Raw genomic sequence first — 13131 nt, 5'->3', positions numbered from 1 at the left:
AATTATGGCCATTTTTAAAATTAAGCACTGGCTAAACACCTGTGTGTTATGAACATTATTACAGAAGTTCTCAAAACAGGGTTGTAATTAGAACCCTAAAAGGCCATCGTGGTGTGCTCCTAAAAAACTAGCACTTAGTAGGCTGAGGCAGGAGGATCTCCACAAGTTCAAGGCCAGTCTATACTACATAGCAATTTCCAAAGCAGCCAGGTATACCTAGCATCTCTAGCCATTGTTTGCTTGTTTGTTGAGACAGGGTTCTTTATGTAGCCTTGCCTGTCTTAGAACTCTATATACCACCAGGGTATGTAGGCTACCAGGCCGGCCTTGAACTCCAAAGATCTTTCTGGCTCCCATCTTTAAAAAAAATTCTAAAGGTAGATGTCACTTATTTTACCAAACAGAAAACAGGCTAAGAGCTTCTGTTGGCCAGAGCTAAATTATAGTGATGAACATGACTCGACCAGAAGACATCACCTACCTGTGAAAGTGTGCTTCATTCCTGTATCCCAACACGATATATCTTTGCAGTCTACTTTGACTTATATTTGTATATAACTACTTCTCCCACTGAATTTCTACCTCCAAAAAGATAGGGGAAATTACTTGGTGTGGTGACTCACACTTTTAATCCCAGAGTCCAGAAGGCAGTCACAGGAGAATCTGTGAGTTTGAGGCCATCCTGGTCTACAAGGGCTACATAGATGCCATGTTAAAAAAGAACAGGTAAAAGGCCAGGCCTGGTAGCATATGCCTGTAATTCCAGCACTTGAGAAACAAGACATGAGGATCATTGAGTACTCGCAAGGCCAGCCTGGGTTGCATAGGAAGCTGGTGGCTAGCCTGCACTCTAGAGTAAGACCCTATATCCAAAAAAGGAAAAAGAAAAAGAAAAAAAGGAAAAGAAAAAAGAAAAGAACAAAGAAGGAAAAAGAAAAGAGAGAAAGAGCCGGGCGGTGGTGGCGCAGGCCTTTAATCCCAGCACTTGGGAGGCAGAGGCAGGCAGATTTCTGAGTTCGAGGCCAGCCTGGTCTATAGAGTGAGTTCCAGGACAGCCAGGGCTACACAGAGAAACCCTGTCTCGAAAAACCAAAAAAAAAAAAAAAAAAAAAAAAAAAAGAGAAAGAGAGAGAGAGAGAAAAGAAAAGGGGGTGAAGGCTGGAGAGATGGCTAAGTGGTTAAGAACGAAAACTGAGTCTGGCAGTGGTGGCACACACCTTTACTCCCAGCATGTGGCGGGGCAGAGGCAGATGAATCTGAGTTCAAGGCCAACCTGATCTATGGAGCAAGTTTCAGAACAGCCAAGGCCACACAAAGACATACTGTTGGCGTATTTGTTTAACTAGCTTATTGGGTTCTTATATCTACTACCCTTCCAACCCCACAACACTAGGTAGGAGCTAGAGAAGGTTAGAGGGAAAGGGAGCATGACCTCTTTAGGCTACTTCCTGTCGGTTAGAAGCATTGGGTTCCTTGGGGCAAGTCCAACCTCTGTTATTAGAATATCTAGCAATTCAGCAATAGTAAACCAGCAACCTAGCAAAACCACTGGAGAAAGGGCAGCAGCCACAGGTCCTCTTGAGAACTCTCCCGTTTGTACCCTCTCCAGAGTCTTCAGAATTAAATTATCCGAAGCTGGCAAAAATCACACTAGTAGTGCACCAGGCAAATCATAATTACCTGCTGTGAAGCAGACTCTTGTCCCACACCTGGGGTTAAAACAAAGGAACAAAAGAACACCTTCAAAACAAAAAACAAAAAAAGAAAAAAAAAAAAAAAAAGAACACCTTCCCGTGACTTAACTGGGTTAAGAAACCAACACTCACTACAAAATCCTGTCTCAAAAAAAAAAAAAAAAAAAAAAAAAACCTGCTCAAAACCTTATGTAACTCTAGCCCAAGAGTGATCCAATGTTTTTTTTACTACTGTGGGCACTCACATACCCCCCCCAACACATACACACATATACACGCACACTCACACACACAGTTAATAATAAAATTTAAAGGGGGCTGGAGTGATGGCTCAGTGGTCAAGAACACTGAGTGCTCTTCCAGAGGACAGGGGTTCTGCACCCACATGACACCTCACAACCGTCTACAACACCAGTCCCAGACGATCCAACATCGGGGCTTGCTTCCTGAGGGCACCAGGCACACACACAGTGCACAAACATACTTTAGGCAAAACACCCATACACATAAAATAATTTTTTAAAAAATAAAATATTGTAAAAGGGAGCAGGTATTCACCTTTGCTCTTTACTCACTCCCACAGTTGAAAACTTGTGTTCTGTCCCTGAGAGTTGGGTCCTTTCGGTGAGTGGGCTTTCCGGTGCAAGGGATCTGGGCAGTTGGGAGCTAAAGCATACCACAAAGTCACATAATGCAAGAAACCTCACACAGGAGATTTATCTGGGAGAACACAGAATGGTGGTGGTCTCTAAGCAGGAACAGTGATGGCAGTGGGCTGTGCAGAGGGTCTTAGAAGCTTGTGCAGTGAGCTTGTGGAAGAGTTTGTCCCCGGTACAGCTTGGTTGTTTACCTTGAGTCTTGGGGGAGAAGATTTCCAAGTCCTGGGTTCCAGGACAGGTTAGGGCAGGGTAATTTTCCATTGGCCTGGTACCCTCCACTTGGACTGGTCAGAATGTTCATAGAAATCAAAAGTACCAGCAGGTTTTTTTTCCTGCTCTGACTGAGGAAATTCCACCTCCTTAAATCCCAAGCAGACCAATGGGAGGAGCACAGGAAGCCAGGAGAGCCCGACTCCCTTGTGAGGGAAACCAGGAGGCCAACTCTATCTAGTACACCTGGCCCTTCACTCCAGGAGTTGTCTCACATATGAAGAAGCCAGGCAGTCATTATCTGGGGCTCTGCTCCTCCCCTAAGGGAAACACAACCAACAGACTCTGGTTACACACAAACAGATGGGGATGGGGAGGAGAGACCTTTGCCCCCATTCACAGCATATGTCCTGTTCTCTGCCAGTGACTTGTGTAATTGGGAGACCCCAAGCCTTCCATTCTCTAAAAAGCCACAGGCCCTTATCAGTCTATTGGAAACTGTTTTTTACGCTCACCAGCCAACCTGGGATGACTGCCAGAAACTCTAGGCCACCTTCTTCACAGCTGAGGAGAGAAACAGGATCCAGCTGGAAAGTAGGAAACTGGCTCTGAGGCCTTTTAGGGCATCCATGTTGAACAGTGAAGCCTACACAGAACAAACCTTCCCATATACCTGGCCAGTTGGGACCCAACACCAGTGAAAAATAAGAGAGTTTTAGACATTTTGACCTGCACTATTTGGGGAGCTAAAAGAGGCAGCCAGAGAACCCACCAATCTATATCCATGGTAAGGAACTCAGGGGCCTGATGGATCACCCGCTGGGTTTCTGGGAGGGTTCCCTGAGGCATGTAGGCGATTTACCCCCATAGATCCAGATGCCCCCCCCCCAAGACCAGCGAGCCACTGCTACTGCCTTAGGCATGCAGCCGGCTGCAAAGATAAGGAGAAAGCTCCAGAAATGAGAGGGATTTGAGGGGATGAATGGGTCCCAACTCTTGGAAATTGTTCAGAAAATTCTAATATTGAGATTAAATTAAATTGATAAATTAAATTGATAAATTAATTGATAAATTAAATTGAGATTCAGCTGAAGACAGGAGGGAAGGAAACTCCTGTGCAGTGATTACTGCTTTAAGGAAAATAGACAGGAGAGGAAATAAACCAGGAGAAAGAAAAAAAGGTTTGGAGAAGGACCAACATGCCTATTGTTGTTCCAACAAGGATGGAAGCAAACCTGTTAACTTCCTGATAGATGCTGGGGCAGCCCACTCTGTCTTGAGAACCTCTTGGACCCCTCACTTCTAAAACAAACAAAACAAAACAACGGTCCACATAGCAACAGACCAAACCACCTGATGACCTCCTGTAAATCTAGGAAAAGGTACTGTGACTTGCTCTCTTCTGGTTATACCACACTGATCAAACCCATTGACTGCAAGGGACTTATTAGAAAAACTCAGAGCCACCATCTTTTTGGGGTAGAACTTGGCTAGTCTAGCTCTGGATTCAGTCCAAACCCCTACCAACATTCTGGTTACCTGTCCTCTGTCTGAGGGGTACCTTTTATTTGAGGAATTGTTGAGGAATCAGCCACAACAAAGGAAGAGAAACCTCAAGCTACCTATGGGAACTCAAAATAAGGTATTCTGATGTTTGGCCTAAGGGGAACCCACCTGGCTTAGCAGCACACTGGCTGCCCGTCATGCATCATAGTTCAGTTAGTAAGTTCTACAACACTGGTACTGGTAAGGGTTAAACAATACCACACTGAAGTGGAAATTTCTGGTTTCTTTGAAGACTCAGTTTTGTCATGTGATGTTTTTCTGGAGTAGACAGTTGAAAGGATGCTTTGCTGAAGCAGACATAGGTGAAAGGATGTTCCACTTAAGCAGACACGTGAGAGGACACATGATATTTAGAAGGAATATAAATATGACCCCACAGACAGTAGGAGGAGGCCTACTTGGTTTACCTTGCTCTGACTCACTAGTCTCCACTGACAACACTCACGTACTGGTTCACCTCGCACTGAGTTGCTGATCTTCACAGAGAGTAACTCGCCAAAGAACTTCTCATGATATCATGGTGGCTTCTTGCTGCTTCTGCTGATTGGGGCCAATTGGCAGAGCCTTGCAGTTTCTTCTGGATCGAACTGCCATTGCTGATTCGTGAGTGGTAATTGCTGAGTGGACTGGATTGCTGCTAATAATTCCTGTTAGTGTTTGCTAGAGGACTGGACTGCTGACAACAAAGATTCAAGTAGCTCCAAAGAACTATTTCTAAAGAGGTCCACATTACCCTTTGCTCTGTAAACCTTCCCTTTCCACAGCCTCTGGTGGGTGGTGGGCTAGAGGGAGGTTCAGGCATTTAAGAACCCTTATTAAAGTAGGTTTTGAAAAATTTAAGCCTACACCCCATGATGCCCAGAAGACCACACGGAGACCAACTCAGCTGTCATCTGGGACCACATCCAGTGCTTCAAGTCAGTCTGTCCCAATATCTAGTCCCTCTACAAACTGCTACAGCTGGTGGAGGAGCCAGTGCTGCAGAGCCAGATCTTGGAATAAGTCAATGTCATTGAGGATAAAAACCTGGATCATGGCTGCGTTTGAACTGCAAAGCAACTCTGAGGAGCCTGAGTGACCCATGGAGGCTCTGAGAGGTGACAAGGCAGCAGCAAAGGAGTCCACAGTGCCCCCAGTGTTCCCCAAAACACCAGAGAAGGGAAAGTCCATAGGAAGATGCTTTCAAAAAGCAGACTCATGGAATTTGTCTTAGTTGGGGTTTCTATTCATGCACAAAACACCATGACCAAGAAGCAAGTCTTATAAAGGACAACATTTGGGCTGGCTCACAGGTTCAGAGGGTCAGTCCTTCACCATCAAGGTGGGAACAGGGCAGCATCCAGGCAGACATGGTGCAGGAGAAGCTGAGAGTTCTACATCTTCATCTGAAGGTTGCTAGTAGAAGACTGACTTCCTGGCAGCTAGGACTAGGGTATTAAAGTCCACACCCACAATGATACACCTACTCCAACAAGGCCACACCTCCTAATAGTGTCACTCCCTGGACCAACCATATACAAACCATCAAACAATTGGAAGGAAAAATGACAGAACAGAAATAGATCTCAGGGGAGAACAGTCAAACTACAGACCTCAAAGCTGTAGTTCATGCTGTAGCCAGAAACCACGTGGAAGCCCATGATCTGGGTGACTTCTGACGATAAAGGGCAAAGAGCTTCTATTGCAGTGGTAAGTATGGATGACCACAGACTCACAGTTAAGAAAAGAGTCTCATTTCTTGTCAATCCCCATGAAAAACTACCTTTCCCTCTGTCTTAGTGTGAGCTTTATTGTTGTGAAGAGACACCATGACCAAGGCAACTCTTATAAAGGAAAAAACCCCACTTAACTGAGGCTGGTTTACAGTTTCAGAGGTTTAGTCCATTATCATCAAGGTGAGAAGAATGGAGGCATGCAGGCAGGCATGGCACTGGACCAGGAGCTGAGAGTTCTACATCTTGATCCAAAAGCAGGCAGGAGAGGGTCTCTTCTGCAAGAAGCCAGAAGACTATCTTCCACAGGCCACCAGAAGGAGACTGACTTACACAGACAGCCAGGAGGAGACTGTGTCACACTAGGAGGACTTGAGCTTATATATGAGACCTCAAAGCCCACCTCCACAATGACACACTTCCTTTTTTTTTTTTTTTTTTTTTTTTGGTTTTTCCAGACAGGATTTCTTTGTGTAGCCTTGGCTGTCCTGGAACTCACTCTGTAGACCAGGCTGGCCTCAAACTCAGAAATCTGCCTGCCTCTGCCTCCCAAGACACACTTCCTCTAACAAGGCCACACCTCCTCCAATAAAATAGGGCCACTTGAGTCAAGCATATTGGAACTACCACACTCCTCAATACTGAAACTCAGTACTCAAGACTTTCAACTGGCACAGGACTTGAGAGAAGTCAACAAACTAGTAGAAAGCATCACCCCACACACACACATAGTACTGAGCCCTCACACACCCTAAGCCTGTTGCCCCAGGAAAGGAAGATCTGCATCTGCATCTAAAGAATGTTTCTGCCTCCCTAGCCAACCCGCTTGTTTTTTGATAGACCAACCATCTGGTATAACTGGAGGTGGATATCCTGATTAACTCAGGGCTCAACATCTCGCCAGCATTGTTTGATGAAGCCCTGAGGGTTAGACCTGTTGGAATTTAGACAAAAGTATCCACAAAGTACCCTGGTACAGTATGTAGATGACTTCCTGCAAGCCTTGACAACTAAGGAGGACTGTAAACAGGTAACAGGCTATTAGAGAATCCCCAAATCCTAGGATACAGAGCCTCTGCCAAAGAGGCTCTGCAGTCTATCTCTCAGATCATGGATCTAGGCTACAGCTTAGAGTAGCAGTTCTCAACCAAGAACTGTGATACCATTGGGGTCAAAAGACCCTTCCACAGGGGTCACATATCATATTTCCTATATATCAGATATTTACATTATGACTCATAACTAGCAAAATTGCAGCTATGAGGTAGCAACAAAATAATCTTATGGTTGGGGGGTCTCTACAGCATGAGGAGCTGTAGTAAAGGGCTGTAGCATTTTAAAGGCTGAGAACCCCTGGCCTAGAGGAAGACTGGAAGACACTTTTCCATGACTGTATTTCACACCCTGAAAATCCATGCTACCACATTGTCTTAGGGTTTTTCATTGCTCTGAGCAGACCATGACCAAGGCAACTCTTTTAAAGGACAACATTTAATTGGGGCTGGCTTACAGGTTCATCACAGCAGGAGCATGACAGCATCCAGGCAGATATGGGGCTGGGGGAGCTAAGAGTTCTACATCTTCATCCAAAGACAGGAGAAGACTAGCTTCCAGGCAGCCAGGAAGAATGTCTCCAAGCTGACCCCCACAGTGATGCACTTCTACCAACAAAGCTACACCCACTCCAACAAGGCCACACCTCCTAATAGTGCCACTCTCTGGGCCAAGCATATTCAAACCACCACACACATTAAAACAAAACACCAGAAATTTCTGAACTATGGGTGATTGGATATTGCCAGCTATTGATAATGGATTTGATGAGATAGCTAGGCCACTCTATACTAGCACATATGCCACACAGCCCTTGGAATGGACCAGGACTGAGCAGAGGGCCTTCAAGGTATTGACAAGAGGCCTTGTGTTTGCCCCAGCCCTGGCCCTTCCAGGAACTATTAAGCTTTTCCAGTCATAGATGAATGAGGTCAGAGGCATTGCCAAAGGGGTCTTCACACAAACCCAGAGACCCTAGAAAGGCCAGTAGCATAGCTAAGAGATTTAACTCAGTTACAGGCACAGACCCCTGCATGTATAAGGGTTGTAGCTGCCACTTTCCTGCTGGCAAAAGAAGTTGACAGTTGACTTTAGAGAAAGAACTATTTCTAATAGCCCTACAGTCTGTCAAAGGCCTCTGGGCAGTGAGCACCCAAGAAATGGATGTCTAATCCCCAGGTGACACAACACCAAGCTCTACTTCTGGATCAACCCCAAATTTGTTTCCTTAAGACATCAGTCCTCAGCTCTGTCAGTCTCCTGGTTGACAATGAGCCCGTGGAACCCTGGCATGACGGCCCTGAGTTGGCTGTCTTGATGCAGTCCTTCAGGCATGATCTGATTGATGCCCTATTGGCAACATCAGACGAGGTATTGTTCATAGACAGGAGTAGTTTCATCCAAGACAAGATCAAGTACACCCAGAGCAGCAGTGGTGAGCCAAGATAAGACTATCTGGGCATGATCTTTAAATAGGGGAACCTCAGCTCAGTGATCTGAACTTTTGGCATCGACTCAAAGACTCTGCTTAGTGAAAGACAAGACTACTACCGTGTTCACTGATAGCCGCTATGTTGTCATTATGGCTTGTATTCATGGAGCTCTACACAAGGAGGTGATGGCTAACCTCAGCAGGAAAAGAAATAAAACTTGAGAAAAAGAGATCTTAGCCCTACTGAGGGCTATCTGGTTACCTAAAAGGGTGGCTATTGTCGATTGCACAGGACACCTAGGAAAACGGAGATTTCCTTAGAAGCCAGAAGTAACACAGCTGCTGACTAATTTGGCTGCTTAGGAAGTGGCTCTAGAGAGCCACTTGGCAGGTGAGCCTCCCCAAGCCTTGGTAGAATATAGTTCACTGGACCGTTTTGGATATACCCCAGGTGAGATTGACTGCACAGAACCAGAACTGGCCACACAGGATGAACAAGGATGGTGGACACTGTTAGATGGCAGACCTATTCTTCCCATGAGTCTGGGAAGATAACTGGTTATGATCTCCAGGTCTCTCACCTAGAGACCACAAAAACCATTGAACTACTCAGACACAGGTATTATGTTCCAAATTTGGGGAGACTGATTAGAGATCCCACTTTCAGATATGCCATCTATGTACAGGTTAACCCCCAAAGGAGGAAAGTCCCTCAAGGGATCAGGGCTCAAGGAAATGAGCATCAGTGAAAATTGGGTTTCTCTGAAATCAGGCTGACGGTTTGGGGTTACAAGTACCTCTTGTATTTGTGGACACCTTCTCAGGGTGCGTGGAAGCCTACCCCACCCACACAGAGAATGCCCCAATAGTTATAAAGAAGTTTCTTCAGGAGTTAGCCCCAGGTTTGGACTGCCCTAGCTTTGGTGTTCAACAAGGGCCTGGCCTTCATGGCCAAAGTATTTCAGAGTTTGGCAAAGGTGTTAACTATCGATTGGAAACCGCATCGTGCACACAGGTCACAGGGCTGTGACAGGTAGAAGGAATGAGTAAAACGAAGGTTGCCTCCATTTTCCCCAAACACTGGGATGTCCCTGGGCAGAAATGCTTCATCACTAGATTCCCAACTCCTTGTGGGCTTTACAAGAAACTTGTCAAGCCACAATCTGAACCATAAAGGAAATCTTGCCATCTCCCACCTCCAACACCCCGGCCCCCCACCCCACATACACACCAGTTCCACTTAGTTTGGATAAAAAGAAACCAGGTCTGGACCCTGGGACCTGTCTGGAAGGGACCCTATCCAGTTATCCTCACTACCCCAACTGATGTCAAATGAGCCATCTCATCCATTGGATTCATCACTCCCAGCTAAATATAGGTCACAGAGGATGCCCACCAATGGACTGGTCATCTAAGAACCCCGAGCCCTAGAGATAGAGGTGGTGTGTTTTTTTTCTTCCTCCTCCCTGGGGTATGACCCTATGCCCTCTGTAGACCAGAACATTGGAACTGAGAAAGACAGGTAATGGAAACAATTCTCTTTAACATGACGTCAGATGACCAACCCACCTTCTGGGTGGACCTCTGTACCCTTGTGACCCTGTCTCTTAGAGGGCTACTGGGGAAGTGTACATGATGGTGTCTTAGGGTTTCTATTCCTACACAAAACATCATGACCAAGAAGCAAGTTGGGGAGCAAAGGGTTAATTCAGCTCACATTTCCACATTGCTGTTCATCACCAAAGGAAGTCAGGACAGAAACTCACACAGGGCAGGAAGCAGGAGCTGATGCAGAGGCCATGGAGGAATGTTACTTACTGGCTTGCTTCTCCTGGCTTGCTCAGCTTGCTTTCTTATAGAACCCAAGACTACCAGCCCAGGGATGGCACCACCCATAGTGGGCCCTCCTACCCTTTGTGCCCTTCTCCCAACCTTGAGCAGGCCTGAGAGACCTTATTTACCACAACAGACCAGATGATAGGATCTGGGTGGAGATCCTTCTTCTAAAATTCCTTGCACTTTGGCTGCAAGGAATTTAGAAGAACTGCCCTTGGGCTTGCCTTGAGATATCTCTGGCTGTGACAAAGAATGGATTATCAGATTGTCCCACCCATCTCTGACTTAAACCAGAAAGGGTTTGGGTTGGGCCTTTCCCTTTAAATTGAGAGCTGAACTTTAAAGCTTTGAGCCTTAATCAGAGAACTTTGTCTTGGCTTCATCTCTTCTCGCCCTCTGTCCCCCTTTCATTCCTGTCCCCCTTTCAGGTGAACACAGTTGTTTCGTGGCTGCAGGCGGCTACAAACCTAGATCACTAATAGAGAAAATGCCTTACAGCTGGATCTCATGGATGAATTTCCTCAAGAGAGACTCCTTTCTCTGTGATAACTCCAGCTTGTGTCAAGTTGACACTCAAAACCAGCCAGGACAGATAGGGGCTGGTTTTTCCTGGCAAAGGGGCTTCAAAACCTCTAGTTCAGCAGTTTTTTTGTTTTTTTTTTTTTGGTTTTTCGAGACAGGGTTTCTCTGTGTAGCTCTGGCTGTCCTAGAACTCACTCTGTAGACCAGGCTGGCCTCGAACTCAGAAATCTGCCTGTCTCTGCCTCCCAAATGCTGGGATTAAAGGCGTGCACCACCACCGCCCGGCTCTGTCTTCTTAAGTGGTACCTCTGCAGAGTGAGTTGTTTTTCGGAAGACTGGCCGAAAGAGAGAGAGAGGTGAAACAGGAATAGGGTCGTCGTGATATCTGGCTACTTCCTGCTAACATTGGGGTGATGTGTCTCTAGGGGGAACCTAGAAGAATGGGTATGGGGGATGTAGGAGAGTTGGCTGTGTCCTGCGGTCCAGGGTTTATGGAGCCCATCTGAGGATAGGTCAGGAGGAACAGGTCCAGTAGAAGCAGCTGTGTGGGGTACACCACCTCATCCCATCTGAGGTACCGAGTAGCCGGGCTTGTTGGGAGAGATCTTTGTGTGAAGGCAACTTATCTGCTTGAGACACAAGGTTCAAACAAGGTTAGCAGCAATATGATTATCCAAGCCGAGTAGGAAATAAGGTTGAAGGTGGAACTGTTTTAGTATCTCATCCAACTGCTGGTTGACAGGGATCAGACACAAAGTCTATGACTACTCAGGCTGGTAGATTTCAACAAAAGCTGTCTGTTTACAATAATTTATAGCCCTCTGTTTCAGTGTTTTTCCATGGAGACCTAAGACTTTGAGCGGGCAAGTAAGCCAGGCCTATTGCTGAATTTTAGGCCTTCAGTGTTAAGCAGGGCTGTCCCTCACGTCTCCTCTCTTCTCCAAGTATAGAAGGACCGTGGCAATTCTAATCTTACCAAGGCGGGGATAGAGGCCTGACATCCAGTAATTAAAGGGAACCTTGTAATGGCTCCAGTCCTCCTGTCGTTGTCCAGTAAGGCCTGAGGGCCATACGCGTCCCGATGTCTTTTTCCTGGAGAGGGGATACTTTTGACATCAACCCCTATGCAGTCAGGCTTGTCCCTCAGGGAACCCAGAAACATATTTTTAACCTTTATTTATATTCCCCTGCAGTGCTTAGCCTCGCAGCCTTAGCAAGAATTCAGATTGCCAGACAGAGGGGGTTCTGGGTGGCCCCTCTCTGCTTGGTCTAGGGGCAGAAGTCCCCTCTTTTAGGTTGGGTGGAGATGAGACTTGGGAACACCCTGGATAGAGTAACAACCTTATCTAGAGTCTTGGGTCCTCCATGGCTAACACATGATAATGTGTCTGACTAAATTTTGTCATCAGATTCTTCATTATCAGAATCTGTGTCCACTTGTCGGATCAATCTTTCAGGCAGCCATCGGGCTCCATTTTCTTTTTCTGAAAAAATAGACTGATCCACGACCCCAAATTAAGACAGGGTCAGGACCATTCCAAGAATTAGTTAGGGGGTCTCTCCATTTGACCCTGGCAAATGACCTGGGAGTGACTGGATGCCAGTGGCGATCTGCCGCAGACTGACCTTTAACATCAGTTTGCAGAAAATTTAAAACAAATAACACAAAAGCAAGATGTGCTTTTGGTGACCTTGGAGGGTATAACTCTCCCCCTTTAGTTTTAATAAGCCAGTTTTTTAGAGTGCGATGTGCACGTTCAACGATTCCCTGTCCCATTGGGTTATAAGGAATTCCAGTTTTATGTTCAATACCAAATTCTTTACAAAAGGATATAAAGTTGTTACCAGTATAAGCTGGCCCATTGTCTGTTTTGAGACCTTTAGGCAATCCCATAGAATTAAACGCTTGTAGGCAATGATCAATTACATTTCTAGAGGCTTCTCCTGTATGTAGAGAAGCAAAAAGGAATCCTGAGCAAGTGTCAATACAGACATGTATATATTTCAATTTTCCAAATTCTGCATAATGGGTTACATCCATTTGCCAAATATGATTGGGCTTAAGGCCTCTTGGATTAATGCCTAAATGGGGAGCCGGGGATAAGGTAAGACAGTTAGGACACTGTTTTACAATCATTCTAGCTTGCTCCTTAGTAATCTTATGTCGGAGCCTTAAAGTGTGACTAGAGAGATGAAACTTTTCATGATCTCGCTTAGCCAGAGCAACAGGATCCAAAATTAATGCTTCTCCTATTAAAGCTCTGTCAACACAATCATTGCCAGCAGCTAAAGGCCCAGGAAGACCAGAATGAGCTCTTATATGGCCAATATAAAAGGGATTTTTTCTGGTAAGAATGAGGTTTTGTAGTCGAGAAAACAAAGATCCGGCTCGAGTATTGAACTGCAGTACTCCACAAGTTTCTAACAAGGGGACAGACTGAGCTACA

The sequence above is a fragment of the Arvicanthis niloticus genome, unplaced genomic scaffold (genome assembly GCF_011762505.2).
Source record: "Arvicanthis niloticus isolate mArvNil1 unplaced genomic scaffold, mArvNil1.pat.X pat_scaffold_316_arrow_ctg1, whole genome shotgun sequence".
Lineage (NCBI taxonomy): Eukaryota > Metazoa > Chordata > Mammalia > Rodentia > Muridae > Arvicanthis > Arvicanthis niloticus.
The sequence above is the reverse complement of the archived record's forward strand: the minus strand, read 5'-3'. Positions refer to the sequence as shown.